Source organism: Lathamus discolor, chromosome 4, assembly GCF_037157495.1.
Source record: "Lathamus discolor isolate bLatDis1 chromosome 4, bLatDis1.hap1, whole genome shotgun sequence".
Lineage (NCBI taxonomy): Eukaryota > Metazoa > Chordata > Aves > Psittaciformes > Psittacidae > Lathamus > Lathamus discolor.
The window spans coordinates 67,705,534-67,726,845 of record NC_088887.1 but is presented as its reverse complement, the minus strand read 5'-3'; positions in this window follow the sequence as shown (position 1 = coordinate 67,726,845).

Here is a 21,312-nt window from a genome sequence, read left to right as displayed (position 1 = left end):
CCAAGGAGGTGATCCTGCCCCTCTACTCTGCTCTTGTGAGACCTCACCTGGAGTATTGTGTGCAGTTCTGGTGTCCTCAACATAAAAAGGACATGGAACTGCTGGAACAAGTCCAGAGGAGGGCCACGAGGATGATCAGGGGACTGGAGCACCTCCCGTATGAAGACAGGCTGAGGAAGTTGGGTCTGTTCAGCCTGGAGAAGAGAAGGCTGCATGGAGACCTCATAGCAGCTTTCCAGTATCTGAAGGGGGCCTGCAAGGATGCTGGAGAGGGACTCTTCATTAGGGACTACAGTGACAGGACAAGGGGTAACGGGTTAAAACTTAAACAGGGGAAGTTTAGATTGGATATAAGGAAGAAATTCTTTCCTGTTAGGGTGGTGAGACACTGGAATGGGTCGCCCAAGGAAATTGTGAATGCTGCATCCCTGGCGGTGTTCAAGGCCAAGTTAGACAGAGCCTTGGGTGGGATGGTTCAGTGTGAGGTGTCCCTGCCCATGACAGGGGGTTGGAACTAGATGATCTTAAGGTCCTTTCAAACCTTAACTATTCTATGTTTCTATGATTCTGTATTTCTCATTTTCTGTGCTTCCTTAGCCCCGCTCAGATATATCGCCAAATCTGAAACAGATTTGAAACTGTCATTTTCATATTCATTGTTACTAATTATTCTTTCAGTTCTTTGATTGTGCTTTTGATGCTTTTAGTTCTCAAAACTCAAACTGGTTTTAGTGGCTTCTTATTTTTATTTCATTCTGACACAAATGACAAATATGGTGTATGGCACATTCTCAAAGGAGAAAGCAGAATATCAAGGAAACTGATTCTGAGAACTTTTTAAATAAGGAAACCATTCTCAGGATCAAATATTAGAGATATGAGTCAAAAATGGTTTCATTTTCCTCTCTATAATCAATGCAAACTTAATTGGATGCAGTATATACTTTTTTTCCTATTGATTTTTGTGTTCTCATTCCTGTTTGGCTGCTGGTTTTCTAGCATGTCCCAGGCTTTTTGGATATTATTTTCCCCCATATGTTTTTTTGGCTTCTTCCCATTTAGCTGCATCTGAATTCTTTTTAATAAAAAAGTAATCACAGACAACACATTTTATATAATTTTATAAATACATTTCATTCTGTGGAGCATCAGAATGGTCACTAGGTATGCAACATCTCCTTCCCCTGTTAAGGACCCCCTAGGGTCAAACAGGGCTGTGTGGTGAATTCATATGTGTGAATTGTACAGATGAAGGTCACTTTAGCCATCAAAGCAATCACAGAAGAGCTTTCAATGAACACTCAGCTTATATGAAAAAAGAAACACCTGGTAAGCTAAGATCTCTCTTGACTAAATAGTCTCTTTAAGTACCCAGGACCAAAGCCTCCAGGAAACCTGAGTGAGTGATGAATAGGTACAAGATTACATGTTAGCTCTTGATGTGGCTGAAAATCTGAGCCATGGTCCTCTATACAGACTGTACATGCTCTGAAATCTCTTAAGAGCTGTACTGAGTGTTAAGACATTGAGAATGTTGCTGCTCTCCTGCTGTCCTGATCACTCGCTGCCCACCTGCCAGCTACCTTGTATGGGCTTGCTTGCTGCCTTGTTCAGTGGTTTAGAATTTACATTCCAGGCACAGGGAGGTCTGGGAACAACAGAAGAGGAGGAAACATAGCAAGGATCCTGCATACCCTTTGCTAGGCAAACCCTGATTGCTCTGATACCCCAGTGACAGCTTCTGGCTACCAGGGTCTGCACGTTATTAGAATATTTCACATTAGCCTAAATGACAGATAAGCATTCCAGGAAAGTGAGTTAGTCCATCCTATTTCCTTATCAATTCTCTAGATTAACACTCACTGCAGCTGCTATTCCACAAGTAACTTCCCGATGAGCTCACTCTGTAAGGCTGCACATTGTGTCTTTATTTGCTGGAAGGCAGAAGGGCAAAATCTTTATCACAGACTGTTTAGATATTAGAATAAAAATGTATTCAAAGTTCATCACTTCATTTAAAACAAAAACAAAAAGCCTCTAAAACAAACAAACTGAAGACCCATATATGTCATCAAGTGGTTTTACAGTCCTGTATACACACTTCCTTATTTTCGTTGTTGTGTTCAGAGAATGTGGAAAGAGGAAGAAAGAAAAAAAAAAAGAGGCAATGAGCCTTATTGCAAAATGCCATGCACAAAACCGAATCTTGTAGTACCGTTTCACAAATCTTCTTGATGCCTGGATACTTGGTTTATAAGGAAAATAAGTTCATTTCATATCTAGCAAGAAGGCATGGCCTCTTGAGGTTAATCTTCTCAATGGGCACCTTTGTCAGCATGTTTTGGAAAGCTTCAGAGTTAAGGGAGGTCGTTCCTGCCTTTCTCTGTGCTGCGCTGGTAAGGGCCTGGATATCAGTTCTGTAGCTGGATACTCCAAGACAGACCTAATATGGTGTTAAACCTGTGCATCAGTTTGTATTTTCATTTTCAAAACTGACCTGTGGTACCAGGCATCTAAATCACTTGATCAGCAATGAAAAACTCAAGGTTTGGTCTCTGCCTCTGCAAAGAAATCTGAAGATCCCAAACAGAAACTTTATCAGATAATTCAGATCCAATTGCATGGCTGGGTTCAACTCTCATTCAAGCAGAAAAAATGTGTTACTAGTGGAACAATCTTACAGGGAACACAGAAACATTGTTCTATGAAATGAATCGTGAGTTTGATTCTCAGGGTGATTTCACACTAGAAGCAAATGAAATTACAATAATAAAAATTTAATTGCTTTTAGAAAGCAGTTTAGCAATTTTAGTACTTTCTGCTGTTCACAAGAAGAAAAAAATACCATCTTCTCTTTCTAAATCAAAATATTTTAGAATTAATAAAACCCTTAGGCAACTGGTATTAGGCCCTCAAATCTAGAAGTATGAGGAAAGGTCAGAAGGTAAAAAGGACAGGTGAGTCACTATGCACAGATAAGCACCTGCAGTCCCTACACAGCCACTGTAGGCAGGCAAGAAGCTCTGGAGATCTGTAAAGGAAATCTTCCCAGATGACTATGTATATGCTTACCTCTTTACACTGACTAACCCAGCAAGAAATATTGGAAAGTTTTGTGTACATGTAGAGATAGCTTTCAGAAAGAGGAGAAACAGTTTTCAAACACTTAGCCCACCCCTTGCGTTAAAAAAATCTCCAAAAACATGAAGTGCCTGTAGCCAGCATCTGTACTGCCAGGTGACTCAAATTGCCTGACACACAAACCCTTGTTACCCGCGCTGAATAAATACTGTTCAGTCCTCTGGAGCAAACCATTTCATTCTCTGAAACAAACCCCAGCTGCTGCTCAGGGGTTAAGTTACACAAACCACCACCTCTAGTAAGCAACATGAACACAACTGTGTCCAGTTTGGTGCCTTAAACTTACTGCTAAGTGGGCTATGCAATTTGAGTCTACCTATAGCAAAATCCCCCCATCGGAAATGGCTTTTTTCAAATGGTGTGGGAAGCCTTATCTTGTACCATCTGTCCTGTAGGGAACAGTCCACACAGTCTCTGGAGAACAGGAGCTGCTGCTTGTTCTCTATGTCAGACAAAACTGAAACACTACAAAACTTTGCATCCTCCCTCACCCCTGCCACCCCATTGCTAATTTATGGTGAGACAGCGTCTGCCTTTCAAAGAGTTACTGTGTTGTAACTAATAACATTGCATGGAAAACTAAAAGGTACCAAGTAAATTATTGAATCCATTTTCTTTGAAATGCAGCATGATTTCAACATTTAACAGGCACGATTGTCTAAATCTGCAGGTTCTCCTTTCTGCCTGGAGAACAAGAGAAGCAGTCTTTAAGTCTGGGGAGGAAATACAGATTTATCAGCTATTACCATACATCTACAAATTGTCAATGTCCTTTAACACTTCCCCATTGCCTCTAGATTGAAGTAGTTTTCATTTAGCACATCCTCCAAGCTTACACCAACTGCCATCCACAGAGACTATATATGTCATGCATATGTCAAGCTTCACTTTTTTAAGAAACTGGGATTTTTTCCCAAACCTGCAGAGGCTGGGGTCATTAACTAGTAAAATCTTACTTGTTCAGGAAAAAAAAAAAAAAAAAAAACCCAACCAAAAAAACCCAAACAACAACAAAAGTTCTGCTAAGAAATGTGAACCTCAGAGTGGTTTGTCTTAGCCCATAATTACAAAAATACTTTAACAGCATAAAGCAGCAGCACTGCAGGTGAAGCCAGTTCTGCCCATTTTCCTCCCCGGTCCTTCTCACCTCCACCCCACACTTCCCACTACCCTGTGTCTGCACTAGTGTCAACTGGTACGGCTGAACGGTAAACAATAGTGGGAAACAGGCTTGAGCTCTTAAAACAGCTAGTTTCAAACTGGATAAATTCCTTGATCTGCTTTTCCATGCCACCACGTGGACAGCTGTTTTGGCACAAAACCCAGCATGGTGAAAAGGGCAGGAACACTCGGAGAGGCTATGAGATGTGGGAAAGAGAGAGCTGTTGCTTTCAGCAGCAGCACTAGTTTCCTCCTCCTCTGAGATGCTAGGAAAGCTGCTGATTTAAAAACCCAGCCTCCAAAACTATAGATAGACTTAGTCCAGACTAAGGCAGATTAAGAGACACTTGGGTTCCCATTTAGTGATAGAATGGCAGCCTTTCAGAAAGAGACCAGCCCTTGCTCCAACAGGAATAAAAATCTGAACCACTGTTTTCTCTCTGGCTTCTTGGGCCTGTCTCTTTGCAGTATTTGGCCTGCTCTTAACTGAGTCCTAGATCAAACTCCTGGAAGATACAGTATCATGGACATGTTTAGTGACGTAGAAAATGAAAAGACATTTATCTGAATGTGTAATGTTTATTCCTGCACAAATATGATGAAAAATAATGGAACTTATCAATGTTTATACCCACTGATATGTATTGATCACAGACATAACTCGAAAGGGAAGTAAATCTAAGATTTCACATTTGTCTCTAACACACTATTGACTGCTCAGGTCTGTTTTATTTCCAAAAGATAAGGACAAAAGCCCCGATTAGTATCCATAATCTGATCCAGAATGGAAATTCCAGTGTTCCTTTTCCTGTGCAAAAAGTGAATCCTTCTTAAAGTGACTGCAAAACCCCCAGAGTCAGAAAGATCTAAGAATGAGTAAATAAAGTAAAGAGGGCAGCCAACTCGCATAGTTTCCATGTCATATTCTCACAGTCTAACATTCTGTTCTCTCCAAGGAGGAAATAACAATATAATGCACAGCCCTGCCACTAGTGCTATTAATATCTTGGAATGCATCCAGAAGCACATGGGTGCAGGAGAATATGCTGTTCCTAGTAAGCACATAAATGTTTAGATGGTTTTCTTTATGACGCTGAGCCTGGATCTCTTTAGTATGCTGCACTGCATAGGTCCTTATTTTCCAGCTCCTTGAAGGCTGGGCCAATCAAGCTTCCCATTTTAAAGTCAAGTTGCAGCATAACAGAAGTACTACAAGTTCCAAAACAATGTATGATCTCTTTCAGCTATTTTGGGGCACAAAAAAAAAAAAAAAAAAAAAAAAAAAAAAAAAAGGAGTGGGGAGGAGGATGGAAAGAAAAACAGAAAAGCAAACCAGAACACAGTGAAAACAATTCTTAATGTTCAGCAGAATATCATGTGCAGTCACCCTAGGATTTATGATTTAGATTTTAGATTTTAGATTATGATTTAGAATTACCTTAACAAGGTAAAGCTTCTTCTTGATAAACAAGTACACATTCTTTTGGCATCTGAAATTCTCTCCTCAGAGGTTTGGTATGGTGAACTTCCCCAGTGTAGCCTGTGTGGTGAATGCCAGAATAGCCAGTCAGGGACTTTCACTCCAGGCTGCACTTGTCTATCATTAGGTACACCTGAGCCCTAGAAGAAAAAGTGAAAAGGCTCACTTCTTCACTGTAGAGGTGAAAGTGGCTTCCAAGCACAGGCTATAGTTAGGAGGTATTGCTTTACCCATACAGTTTGTAATTTTCCTCTTCTACTAGTTTAAAACTGAAACCTGATGGAAAAAGTAAGAGAAAGTTGAGGGGACTGCATCCAGTCTCCAAGTGGCATTCAGGCCACTAGCCAGGGTATTTGGGCAGCGCATGAAATAGCATGCTTTTCTATGTGCAACTGCCAAGGGAGAAACAAAGAACTGACGAGGGTAGTAGGAAGTCTTAAAATCCTTGCTCAGCAAGTGACAGTAATGCATCTCTTTCCACGTAAGATATATGGGTCACACCACTTCTCTTTTAAAGCTGTAAAAAGTGGTTGAGCATTCTCTGTGCTACACAACGGTTTCTAGGGTTGAGTGATCCAGAACATGGAGAGACTTTCTCTATCCCCTCCTCTGCTTTAAGTGATTCAGACCCACACTGTTACTTTCCTGTACAGCATCCTGGATCCAAGGATGATGGACTATCAGTGTATAATTGAGTGTAGCTTGTGAGACTTGTATGGACTTCCAGAGCACCCACACAAGTGATCTTCCTTCTCAGCCTGGCCATGCATTGATATGCTGCAGATAGATTGAGCCAGTTCTTCTCCAGCAGGATTGATTGTCTCAAATACAGCTTCACACAAATATTGCTTTGGGTAGCAAAGCAGCATAGCTGTGTATGAGTGTAGTATCTGAGGTCTTTAGCCCTGCCAAAGCTGTGTTGGGAGGAGGCAGTGCAGTGTCTCCTGCACTTGCATCCACAGCCATATGGCACTGGTATGGGACTATAGGGTCATGCTGTGTAGAAGCCCTCCCTGGAGATGTCTCTGGAGACCTGGAGCACCGGGAACTGCAGTGCAGGTAGACCACTGCCAAACCACTGTCCCAGTGAATCTGAACTCATCCCAGGAGATAAGATGTCTCTGAGCCTATGTTACATCCATTCCAATACCTGAGCGAGCTGTTTTGAAGATTCCTTAGGTGTTCTGCACTAGTGCGGACATGCTATTTAGAATAGCCTCCACTCACTTAACTAGGTAACTCCAAGGGTAGGATGTCTTTTTTCACAAATTGTAGAAATGTATTGAAAGGATACAGTGAAAGCTTTCCTCCCCCCTCCCCCCGTACTGTTCTTATATCAAAATACCTGAAAACATGAAGAAGACTTTTATGTTCAGATATGAGTTTTCTCTGAGATCTCTAGCTACAGAGATATTAAGCATTTTGACACTTTGGGATAAATTTTTCATAGAATCATTTCCAGTTTCCAGGCAGTTTTCAGAAACCTCATATTACAGTCTCATGGAGAATGCCTTACGCATTAATGAGCTGACAAGATGCTTAAAGATGGTTTTGTATGAAGCAAGGAAGCATTTTTGGTGCTGGAGAGGGGAGTCCATAAAAGAGAGGGTGCCTGCCACAGGCAGGTAGCAGGAGACTGAATTAAACTTCTCAATATTCTGCCAGTTGTCAAGGATACTGTTTGGGATGTTCATTTTGACCTATGGTTTTGTTTTCTAGATTGGTGTGTTAGTTCATTTGTTTCTGGTCTGGTTTAATTTTCAGTGACCTGACCTGTAAATTAAACTAGTAAACGCGAGTCAAGTATTCAACGTATTCAAACAAGATGCAATGATATTAATAGATCCATGATCAGTTCCCAGATCCGTCAGGGAAAGACAGACAGGGAGAAAGCATTGCTTCCAGGACTGTGCAAAGTGACCTTTCCCATTTGCCATTCCTGAAATCACAATAATTAGGAAATAATCTGAAGCAATGCTGCTCGAAGAATATGGCCATGAAAATCTCCATGTAGTTTCCTAGCCTTAATATGAAAAAATGTCTTGTTCCATCTTAGGAAAAAAAAAATGTCCTACTTAAATTCGTCTTTTTATTGGTGGCCTTTTGTAAGCAGGATTAAAATGTCACAGATTCTATAATCACTCTATTTCTCTTCATGTGAAGGTAAAGGTCCACTATGGACCTGGCCAGACACAGATGCAAAAGGGCAGCACAAGGTCAGCATTTCTGACAGGACTTACGTAGATCACACAGAGGTGACAATCTGTGAAGGAATTATGTAGACTCCTAGTGCTAACGATAACAGACATGTCAAACAAATACGTGTAATTAAGCCTAAAAAAACAGGCTAAGCTATCAAAAATTTTACTTCCATTTAATAAGCATATTTCAGATTCATATGAAACATGCTTAAATCTTCTAGGTCATAGTCTCAAACATAAACAGAGGGAGAAAAAAAATAGTCTTCTCTATAAATACGATCCCACTTCAACAGTCACCCTTCTACCAAGAGCAAAGGACAGCTCAGGACACTCCCAAGGGCAGCAGAGAAGAAACTGAAATGTTGATCCCTCCTAAGCTGGCCTGATGAATAAAATAAAATAAAATAAAATAAAATAAAATAAAATAAAATAAAATAAAATAAAATAAAACAAAATAAATAAAACAAAATAAAATAAAATAAAATAAAATAAAATAAATACAAAACAAAACAAAAGAAACATCCAAGCAGCAAAGCACTCTTCCCACAGAAACCTGAGAACTTGTGCCTGTTTTGACACACTGCCATGTTTTGGAGGGGGATAAAGAAGAGACAAGCAATTAAATGAAAGCAGCAAATACTTGTGCCTTATTCCACATACAATTATCTGTTGCAAACACCCTCAAGTGGATAGTGCCCTTAGGACCATCTGTTGTTGCTGTTTAAAGCCTGTGGGCAACACTTTTGCCCACAAAGTAACAATAGAGCTCAGAGCAAGTCAACAGTCATTAGTAACAAATACAGATCTATCACTCTGCTCACCCAGTTTTGAAGCTGTCCAGGCAGAAGATAACAAGTTTTTCCCTTGGTTGCTGTTGCTAGGACCTTGTTAGGACACAGTTAGCTCAGCAAGCTGAGCTGACCCAAAATTACGGAAATGCAGTAAGCTACTGCTCCAGCCAGCAGGAACGTAGCTAGACACATGCAAGGAAAGTGCTCTGTGTCAAGTTCAGCCACTGTACTAGCCATGGTATCAAGCAGTTTATACTTGGACATGAGTCACTTTCCGCTCTGTGACTCCAAATGGCTGAAATTATTGATGGAAAGGGAAAGCAATATGAGCAGTACTTTTTACAGTGTCCTAGATGTCTGCTTAAGAAGACCAAACCTCTAAAACAAAGCACTTAGGATCACTGTGGATGTGAGCTGGAATGAAGATGATCTATTTCTATTACGTATTTTCACTCTGTTAGAAGTGACCTTCTGCTAGAGAAGCATCCTCTTCAGAAGAGGAGATATACTTGTGATGAGTTGCTCATTTACCTCCTCAGTATTATGAATGGGTCACTGTGGACCTATTGAATAAAGTTTAATGCACATCTGTGGTACAGCCACTGCTCTCAATGAAACATAGCATCAAGAAGTTGGAATTACATTTAAAATACCTACTCATGGTAGAAATATTCCAGACAGAGCTATGCAAGGTTCATCAGAAACTACGAAAAAGAAGGGTACACACTGAGGCCAGATATGGTCTGGGTGTTGCAGCTACAGCATTGGTAATAACTACTTACAACTATCAAGTATCTGGATATTTTTTCCAGTTTAGACACATCTCTATACCCACTTCACTGCCAGCTTTTGAAGATCCTTAAGCTATCATTGCAGGGTACTTGTGATTTGTGCAAACAAAATACGAATATGAACCTTATGAGTATCATTTAAAGGAAAGATGGACCAATCAGATATGAAACCCTTATTTCTAATTGCAAACACTGAACTAAAATACAAATCTGTGTACCTATGGGGTTTGCTGAGGATACTCTGAACAATTTGAAAGAAGAAAAACTGTATTAACTGAAAACATTCAAATAATAGCTTTTATGGCTGTTTAAGTACTTTGGAAGCAGCTGGGAAAAGGAGTCTCTTTGAGGGGTCTTTGTTCTTCCCCAGGCATGGACTGAAAGAATTTGCAAGACAAATTGGAGGTCCAATTTTGCCCAGGACACTGTATGCGCATATCTGTTCATGCACCAGAACAGTTCAAAGCTAGACACAGGCACCCCTGTAAGTTAATGCTAACCTAAATTACACCATCCTCTGTGGAAAAAAAACCTTACAGACTTTGCATCAAAGTAGCTAACCACAAGCTTCTATTTACCCACAAATATGGATCCTTTTTGCAGTGGCTCCAGCTCTATTTCCAGAAGCTTGTGGGGAAGTTAACAGCAACTCCTAGTTAAATGTGTTCAGGTTAATAATCTTATCTAAACTGTTCTTCATTGATAACTGATCACACAGTAGACACCATCAGCCAAAAATCTCAGTGCCATGTTGATATCTAGACACCACCAATAGAAGACTCCATGCCATAGGGGAAAAAGCTTTCATGGTCAGTTGCTTCAGACTGGATTGTGGCTAGTTATATGATTCTCTATGGAACAGCAGCAGGAAATATGCTATTTTATGTATATATATTAACATTATGCAGAAGGAAGCAGCTAATGACTTTAAGATCTGAACTTTAACAGAAGTAATTGAGGAGCTCAGTAGGGTTAGGGTGATTTATATCAGCTGTGTATCTGATCCTATCTTTGACACTAGTACTAAATGTCCATTTGGTTCACAAAAGATGAAAAGAACCTCCAGATGAATGGCAGTTATTGTGCCAGATGGAATACAGTTCATATAAACATACACATTGAAGCCAGTTTAGATACCTGTGTTGAAAAGTAAAGAACAGCCTGTGCTTTCTAAATGATCTCAGCATTCTGGATCAGCATAATAACCTATAAAACAAACTTATGGCTCCAGCTGTACCTATAGAAGGCAAAATTAAATTTATTTTTCAAATAAAGTGGAACCCATTCCTTAGGAAATAGCAACAAGAGTAAATTCTCTCAGTATGGCTATCAGGTGCAGAGGAAGAACGAGGTGATGCATCTCAGAGCCCCTCACCACTCAACACTATCTGACATTTCTTTGGCAGCTTGAGGAATCCTAGGCAAACTGTCAGGTTACTTACGTATGGATTTAATTATCAAAGCCAAAGAGCCTTATGAAAAAGTTATGAAGAGGGAATCACATTTGTCCTTTTTTTTTTTTTTTTTCCTGTCAAGAAACAAGATAACAAGATTTAGCTTGAGTTTTGGAATCTGAGAAAAGGAATCCCCACACCTACACCTGAAAAGACAGGTAAATTTGCATGTCTCTAATTCCTCCTTTCTGACAGTATCATTCAATCATATAAAGAAAACAGGTAGAGTACGCACCAAAAATAAGTAATAAGGTTCTTGGCAGGACTGAAACAACCAGTGATTGAGGATGAAAGGACTCAAGGGTGTCAAGCTCTGATTGAACTCAAGTTCAGCGCCTCTCCAAACTTTTTTTATCATCTCCTATAAGGAAAGGGCGTTCTGACTGTGTATCATTGTACAGCAAAATTCATACTTGCTTATGTGATGGCTTCCACTTTCTTTGTTGCACCCCCATAGTCAATGATTAACTATGAGTACACATAGTGCTAACACTAAGTTAGTCAATATGTCATTAACTTTTAGAACAAAGGGAAAATTCCATTATCTCTTCTGTCATCTAAATGCACCATTTTGTTCTGGTGAGAAGCACTTTGAGCATGTCTACTTTGATACAATATTGGGATTCTTTTTTGTTTGGTTTGGGTTTTTTTTTATTTGTTTGCTTGGCTTTCTGTTTGTTTGGTTGGGGTTTTTTGGGGTTATATATATATGTATGTACACTTCGTGCTTAATAAGGAATGACTATGCATAACTATTTCAAAATCAGTTTTAAACTAAGCTGAGGCACAAGAGCAACCAAACCATGCTGATTAAAACTTCAGGGCAGGATGCCAGCTCTGCTCATGAACCCAGGGGTGTCAGGGAATCAGGTGCAGGGTTAGCCTGCCCTCACCTACTCTTGATTTGGACTGCAACTGTGTATGCTCACTGCCGACTTTAAAGCCAGACTTGATAATGCCATAGTCACAGTAGTCATAAATCCTGGCTCAGTTTTGGATCAGCTGCAAAAAAATAATTTTGATATAACCAATATAACCATATTTTTTGATGAAAGGTGTTTTAGAAAGATGTTAAACTCTTGCCTTTTCATATCATAAAATGCCATAGAAATGTGACTTGAGAAAATACATATTTTTTATTTTTCTCAGATCATAATATGTCTTAAAGGATACTCGTGTTTTGCAGCTGAAGCAGAGGATGATTCAAATGTTTGATCTATACTTCTACTCCCTCACACTCTGTAGGAAGAGCTGGAAACACTGTTGTGGTAGGTTGACCCCGGCCAACAGCCAAACACCCACCCAGCTGCTTGCTCACTCTCTTCTCCCACAAGACAGGGAGAAAAAAAAGAAGGAAGACTAGAAGATTCGTGGATCAAGATAACAGCCTAATAGAGGAAGCAAAAGCTGTGTGCATAAGCCAAGCAAAATAAGAAATTCATTCACTACAACCCATTAGCAGGCAGATGTCCAGACACTTCCTGGCAAGCAGAGCCTTAGCACACATAATGCTTGCTTGGAAAGTCAAACACCATCAACACGAGTGCCCCAGCTTCCTCTTCCTTGCCCTGAGCTTTTCCTCCTGAGTATGTCATCTCATGGTGGGGAATACTCTTAAGTACTATGAAACCAGGATTTCCCCTTCCCTTCCCTTTTCTTTTTTTTTTTTTTTTTTTGGTCTGAAAGCAAAGGCTGTGGCCATTTCATTATCCTGAAACCTGATGAGATATTCCTGTAATATTAACAGTTTGTTCATTCTGAGAAATCCTTTGGGAGAGACTTGTTTGCCCAGTTGTGGGACTCAAGCCAGCTTGATTAAAACATGAAATAAAAGCAAGACAATAATCTATAAGTCTTTTCTCTTTATGGCTTGTTTTGGTGGGTGAATGCTTTAAGCTATAATTTTCTAATTTCAGTTCATGGAAGATTTATTTGCCTAACTACTGGTCCATTAATAGATATCATGCTGAATTTTTAAACACATTGCACAACTACGTTTGGACATTTGCTTTAGTAAAAATCTGTCCCCAGATATGACAGAATATAAAAATACTATAAATATGGTATTAATAAATAGAAAAACAGCATGGTGGGAAAGCAATGGGATTTCACAGGAGTTTTAAAATTAGGACTAGGTAGAGTCATAGGAAGTGGTATTGCACCGAGTTGAGAAGTCATAGTCTTCTTTGTTTATTCATGTTTAAATCACAAACTGAAATGCCTCATTAACATTTTACCTTTACCAGTTCTGAGCCTAAAAGACTTGGAAGGCTCTTTCAGCAGACAGCATTATACCCACTGATTTCCCAAGGATTCCATGGAGCACTGGATCAGACCCTGTATTTGGTAACCAACATTCTTTTTTGTCTCCATAGTGGCTGCATGTTACAAGCACACCTGGCAGTGTAAGCACTCATTTTAATGTCATAAAACAGTGGGAAAGAAATGAGAGTGAAATAAATCTCACATGTCTGTTCTTCGTTCTTGTGAATCGCAAATGCATTTCCTGGGATGAGAGTAATTGAAGCTTCTTTCTGCTGTTGTATAAAGTGCTTGCATTAAGGTTGGAATAAAGATTTGGAAAAACAGTAACTACACATAAATTCAGATGCACAAAATTAGTAGAATGAGCTAATGTAATCTCTTTTAGAATTGTACATAATTGAATAGATTTATTCTGTTAGAGACGAATCCACTTTCCAGTAGAGAACTGACGCTTTGTATTATTACCCTTTAGAAATAATTACTCCTTTTGGCTTATTGAATCTAAAAGTTTATACACAAAAGCCTGAGCTAGAAAGTTTTCAGAATGATCATGTAGGAAAGATGAGTGCAACAAAAAAACCCCAAACAACATTGCCAAAAAAAAATGCTATCTACAGGAGTCACTGGCAAAAGCAACTTCAAAGCAAAGACTGCCTCATGCAACCTAGCAAATGAACAGATTACAAGGCCTAAGGTAAGCTTTTAAAAAGTTTGTCCTTGAAGCTGCTCAAAATTTAAATACATACATATGTGTATACATGTGTACAAACATTTTAACAAGTAAGTCCAAACTAGGGGTGGCAACCGAAAGGAAAGAGCATGTCTACGGACTTCCCACACAATACTGCACAGCTTGATGCCCAGAGCAATTTTGTGGGTCTTTAAATTGAAAGCTGAGAAGTCAGCTTAAATAAGGGAAGTGATTTGTGCCTTCATCTCAGTGTGAGTGTTCTCTAAGGTGGTATGTTGTTTGCTAAATGAGAATTGTCAAGAGTTCATAGTTTTTATGCTGGTGTGGAATGGAAAACATTTTTAAATTTCAAAGATTTCATGGGAGAAGCAATTTGCTTTGCTGCTCTGAGTGATATTCCTGTCTAATTAAACCGTGAATCACATAGTTCAGGTAATAATGCATACAGAAAGCTTTAATATTAATAGCAAGTACTATAAAGTTACTAGTGTTTGTCAAGTTTAGCTTCCTGGGGATTTTGTTTGTTTATGCCACTATGGAACTTGAATTCATCTCTATATTATTACATCAGCTATTTTCGGTGAATGATTCTATAACAATTTCCATTTTTGTTATTCCATTCTAGAATGAAAAAGAAAAAAGGCATTCACAACTATTTAAAGTAAAAATACATTCTTTTTCATGGAGTGGTGGTATCCCAGCTAAGACCTAACCTAACTAAAGAATTATTTTATTCCAGAGTCATGTTCTATATGTTCATACATGCAGCATATTAATGCTGCCCTAGGCTTGCTATAGTTCAAAACATCAAATTAAAGTTAAATACATATTGGGCTATTGCCACTAACAAGTAGTTAGAATATACTCAGTGAGAATATCAAGATAAAGCATATAATTATCCTAAAGAGGGAAAAAAAAGGGTCATGAATAACAGTACAGCAACTTTGTATACATATAGTAAGCCAATTTTACTGTATTTAGACAGATATATGTCAAAATCTTTGTTCAGTACCAGAAAAAATGTGTAGGCACTTTCTGTACCCTATGAACCACCCATAGTCAGGACCTCCCTTCTGGCTGATAAGACTCTTGCCAGTACCTGAAGAGACTGTGATGGTTGAAAGAGGATGAGGGCTCAGACCAGCATCCCCAAAGGCAGCAGTATACCTAATTCCAGGAATAAAACAGACATTTCTGGCTAGGAAAATGCAGAGGACTATCAACTTGCAGGGAAGTGTAAGGCCCACAGATGGGTGCCTACTGAATTAGATACATCGATAGTTACAATGGCAGCTAAGCAGGTGTTTTCAAAATCCTCATTCTGGACTTAATCAGACTGCTATAAGCTTTCTGGGCATCGTTCTGTGGACACTGGTGATTAGACCAACATAAATGTTAGTGCTATACAGGTGATTAGGAAGTGGATAACTGAACAAAAATGTACGGAGGGAAAAATGAGAGCTGAACACCAATCATGCAGAAAGACAGAAAGAAACAATGGAAATGAGAAGAAAAAGAGATTGAGAGGAAAAGTTGAGCTGTCTTTCTTGCTGATGCCCTAGGCTATCAAATGCCTCATCTCTTGCTCTTACCCGAAATGGGGTTCAAATTCTTTTTTTTTTTTTTTTTTATTCTGAAGCTAAAATACACACTTCCAAGTGTTGTCAGGGAAATTGGTCCCGGGCACTCCTGTGAGAATTTACATCATGTAAGTGATCTCTGGCTACTAGAGATCCCAGTCTGTGGCTTACAGTACCTTGCATTACTCTGTCTTGTAATGCAGGGAATAGGCCTAGTAATGTTAAAAGCTGTACCTTGTGGCTTTGTAGGTTTAGGTGTGGTTTAGAAATGCTAGTCAGTTTTCAGTGATAATAATGCCTTCTTCCATCATGAAATGCAAAACTGCCCAGTGCATGAAGGAAAACCAATCACTGCTGCAGAAATTTGTATTTGTAACGAAGAAGTTGGTAGGCTTCTCTTTCCTAATGTTTTGTATAACAGTTGTGCTTTTTTCTCCAAGATGCTTTTGTATGCACAACTAAGTTCTCTGAAATAATGGACTAAACTAATCACAGGAACAGTCAGCAAATTTTTTCATTTGAATATAAATGGATAAGATGACAGATCTATTTGGTTTTTACTTGTTTTCTGAAGATGATAAGTGCATATAGTCCCAGTCAACAACTTTCTATAGTGACACATGTTGCAACATTAATAGCCCATTTTGAATTATATTCAGTAAACTGACTTTTTGTAAACAAGCACTTAGCAATTATCCCTAGAACTAGTTGTTACACATTACAAAAAAATGCATTATGGTGCCATTTATTTGCTCATATTTTTCAGAAATAGAATGCCTACTCATTGTTCTTTAGATGTATGTCTTTCAGTGCACAGTATGTTCTGTCATTCAGTTTGCATTTCAAAGATGTTGTGAATGCTTTCTTTAAAGCTGCTGAAGCGTGTTTCTGCTCTGAACAGTGAGTATGCAAAAATAGCACCTCCTCATATGTCTCATCTCCTCACTGTCTTTACCCCAGGTCATTTTGAGTACAATATTAATATTGACCATGCTTTTTCTGATTTCTATTGTTTAAAGAGTGCAGAGCCAGGTCAAGCAGGGAGAATCAGGGTATTTCAACTCAGCCTTTGAAACCTTCACTGAACATACTACCAACAAAATGGTTTATCAAATTGAAGCCAATTCTGCTTGTGCAAAACCATTCAAATCAAAGGAGTAAGTGAGAGTCAGCATGAATACATTTGGCAGTCAGTGTGATCATAAGCTTTATCTTTTTCTAAGTTGTGTTCAAAAAATATCCACCTAATACCAGAGACAAGTGAAATTGCCAGTATCTTGAATGAGCTCTGACAAGAGAAGTGTAAACAAATATAAAACTCAGAACAAAATGGATTATTGTTTGTATACGGATTCAGAAACATATAGAAACAGACCTTTTTTTAACTTTAAGAAAGCTTAAACATTCATCTCAAAATTAAATGCTTCACTTACTTTTAAATGGGGGTTTGATACCATTTTTAGAATGTAGCACTTCATCATCAGATCTGTGAGTAAAAGATACTTTGTTTTACAGAACTCATTTAAGCTAAACCCAGTATCTTTTGTATTAATTTAACTAAAATCGCCAGAGTTTAAAAATTTTAGGCAAGTCAAAAGAAGATATTTTGAGAAGAAGACAGTGCAGCAATTTTCAAGCTAAATTTGTCTACATTTGTGATTTTTTTTAATCTACTAATTAGTAGATCCAGATATATGAGTGTGAATATAGTAGCAGACCTTTAGCTTAATGTCTAAGTGAAGGTTTTAAAAGGCTTCCTGGTTTCTACCAGATCACCTCATGATCTTTACGGATTTGGCTGCATATGGTCAATGCTCTTTAGCTTGGTGATTATTGTAAACAGGAAGCACAAGTATTAGTTTCCTCTGGCCAAAGTTTTCTACTGACAAATGCTCTAATTAGTGTTTTATTAAAGATGCAGGCAGTAAACACTTTCGATTTCAAATCAAAGCACCTGGTTTTTATTAGTTGTATTAGAGTTGTTGGCACAATCTGAGCTTGTCTTTTGAACTAGGCACATGAGGAAACCCATATACAGAGATATTTAGATTTTGAATCCCACGTGACCACACAAGTTAATCAAGATGGCAAAATTTGTGGCAGCCTTGTAAACACCAGAGAGTTAGGGGAGTTCCATGTTGAAAACTTGGGTGTCCAGGTTTATGTCCTCGCAGACACAAGGTGATGGACAGAAGTGTTGGCAGGCAAGCTCTTTTATATGGTTCCTGTCTACTGACTTTTTGGTCCTCATGAGTTGGTTGTCAGCTTCCTTTATCTGTTGAAGACACTCAGAAGCTGAGTTATTTGCTTTTGAAAAGGTGCAATCATATTCTCCTGAAAAATAGATAATTGTAACTTTTCCAGCTGGATTTGAGAGTATAAAGAAGTAGAATCTGAGAGATGTGCTGCTGAAGGGGAAATTCAACATCCTGTTACTGACAAGTCATATTAAATATGCTTAATCATTATGGGCTACTGACAGCTCCCTAGACTGCAAACAACTCTGAATCAGCAACTATGCCTTTCTTCTGTGTGTAAAAAGCAGCAGCCACTTGACTTCATGTTTTGGTATTTCCTCCCTGTCTTGGAAAATACTCAGGAGTACCATAAAAATATTTCACATAGACCTTGAGGAAAGGTGGAAATAACAAGTGCCTCTCTTTGCTGAACAGTGAGTTTTAATGTTGCAAAGCCAAAGCCCTCACAGGGACATTATCCCCAGCCTTTCCAAGTATCTGCCCCTGTTCCATGTCAGTCTGCTGAGAAAAGCAAATTATTATTCAGCTTCTAGACTAGCACACTCAAGTAATCTACCTCATTTCATGTGTAGTCCTCAGTTCCCAAGCAACAGGGTTCAAAAGAGAGGAGACTTCAGAGGACAGTTTTATTCTGAAGTGAATACCTTGTTTAGAAAAGTAAAGTTTAAACTTCCTGTGGTAGAAAAATATTTGTTTGAATACCATTTACTAAAAGATTTCCTCAATGAGCAACTGATGGCAAGCATAAGGTAAATATCCAACAAGTGACACCACTATAGGAACATCCAGTATAGCACTGTAATCTCAAAACAGAAAATCGAAGCGAAACAAAGCTAAGAAAAGAGAGGAAAAACTCTAATCCATTAAAAAAGTCGTGTTTCCCTACCTTATTGCTCTTTTTCAGATGTATTCACCTTTGGTTTTCTATCCCCACCTTTCACTGTGTACAGGAGGAAGCATGCAGTATTTAGGTAAATCCACTTTTTCCATAAGGGAACTCCCTGTATTGACTGTAGCAAAGCTGTGGCTGTACTGTATTTTTTATCACCAAATCAAGACTAGCACACCGACTCACACATACTGACTATACATAATCATATGAATAAAAACAGAATTTGAGGAAAGTAAGGACTAGAGTTGAAGCTAGATGATCTTGAATGAAAGAAACATCGGATTTAAGTGAAATGAAATAGAAAGCTTAGTCTGAAGCTTATTTTAGACTTGCTATTTTGCTAATGGAAAACACTTAAAGAAGGAGGCAGTTTTCCTTTCAGTGCACATGCTCAAAATAAAAAAAAAACAAAACCAAACAAAACCAAAACAACCAGAAAGAAAATAATACCGTTTCCCATAAGCCTAAGCCTCCTTCTTCCTAACGCTTATGAGCAGATCATAAGTGTTTGTTATGCAACAGAAATGCTGAGACTGCTTGTGAACAGTTTTCTGTATTTATGCAATGCCTGATATTTGTTTTTCTAATTGTGCTGATTAGTTGTGACTGGTCAGACAAGTCATATGGTGTTGTTTCTGTTCTCAGATTAGAAGAGTGCACAAATACTCTCTCATGTGTCAAATAGTTTTGCTAATACTTAATCTGGCAGCTTCAAGCCCAAGATGCATGGTAACAACCCATGCTTTTTTGAAAATGAATGCAAAAGGAGAAAAAGCACTGAGGAAAACAAACCCTGAGCAAACAGTCACATAAAACTGCTTGCCATACTTGCCTGTGGAGCTATACACATGCACATTCTTTTGTTTCTTGTTAAACGTGTGCATGTGCTATGAACGCAAGTCATTACTTTCGCTCTTGAAAAAATATTTCAAAGGGATCTTTTTTGTTTACTTTACATAGTTTGTTGGGTTGGTTTTGGTTTGATTTGGTTTTGGTTTGGTTTGGTTTCTTTTTCTTTTTTTCCTTTTTTTCTTAAATGATTACAAATCTACACCAGGTTTTGAGTCCCAAAATCTTTACAGCAGGATTCTGGCCACTTCTCTCTAAAGTGCTAAAAGATTCTACTGCTCAGGGAGAGAGACTTGAACCACAGAAAAAAAAGATTAACTTCCTAATCACATCTGAACAGTGAAATCTTTACATCTTAGCTCTGATAAGGAGTGCTGGATTTCCAAAAAACACCAGTTTGTCTCAAATCCATCACAATTTCAAACTGTTTTTGAAAAGATGACATTTTCTCTATTACTTTTATGGAGGTTGATTTTGTCCCTGAGCCACAACATCTGTAATAATAAAAGGATATTTTGCAGGATCTCACCAAAGATGAAGATACTTTCCTCGGAAGGACTAATGAAGTATACATTGCCAGATGCAAGGCAGTGAAGTTTTGGCTCTAATTTTAACTCAACTGTTACCCTCTATGACAGATGTTCTGACCAAGGGCAGCACTATATGAACTTTTATAGAAACTTACTAGTTGTGTTCTATTGTCCAGATAGCTGATGATTTCAGGAAAATGTTGGACCATGCTTTTGTATGCAGGCTTCAAATAGCTCATGTGGAAGGATAAAGACAGAGTAGGGGATGCATGACTGTAGCTGACATTGAACTTGTTAGTGAAAAAGAAAGATAGGAAAGTGATCCATGCTACAGAGATCCATAGCAGCTGTACAATAAATCCTCCTCACATCATGTAATGTGATACACCAGGGGGAGTATGTTGAAGGAAAGCACGAGGATCCACGTTCTCCCTTCTCCATCAATGCTTCCCACAGGCTGTGGGATGATTACAACAGTAATCATTCTCAACGTTAATATCCAGGTTTTGGTGCTTCTATGAGAACAACACTTCACTGAGCAAGGTGTAAAGAAGAGCAGGCAGAGTAATCTCCAAGTGGGGAAGTGATTAAATTGCAAAGACCAGAAAAAGTTAAAAATTAAGCACTTCAGAAAACATATTAAAAGAGATATGAGACTTGGATTAGACAACCTGGGTTGAATCAGATGATCTATAAAGATTCTTTCCAGCACAAATCATTCTATGATTCCATGATACAAATTTAAAATTGTGTCCTTGGCACTACACAGCTTATTTAAACCCAAAACCAGAAACTAGGGAGGAAAAGCATATTGTGATGAGAAAATTTCACCCCACAAACAATAAGACATTAAAACATCCTTCCATTGTCACATGCTACTTGTAAGCAGCAGACATTTTTAAGTATTGTGCACCATTATATAATTTTTTTCCTTAGAAATTTCAGGAGTTATTTTTTCCTATCCTAATAAATCCATACTGAAAAGCAGAAAGTGAGTATCTTTAGATCACAGAAAATCTAATGAAGGGTTCGCACCCCTGTTTTTTTCATCACAGGAAGCTTAGTGCTGGGAAGAATTAAAAAAAAAAAAAAGGCAAAAGAAAAAAAAGAAGAAAAAGAAAAAGAAAGAAAAAAGAGAAAGAAAAAGAAAAAAGAGGAAAAAATCATAAGACTTTGGGTATTTTTCTCTTATTTTTTCCAACTTGAAAACTTTGACACTTAATACTTA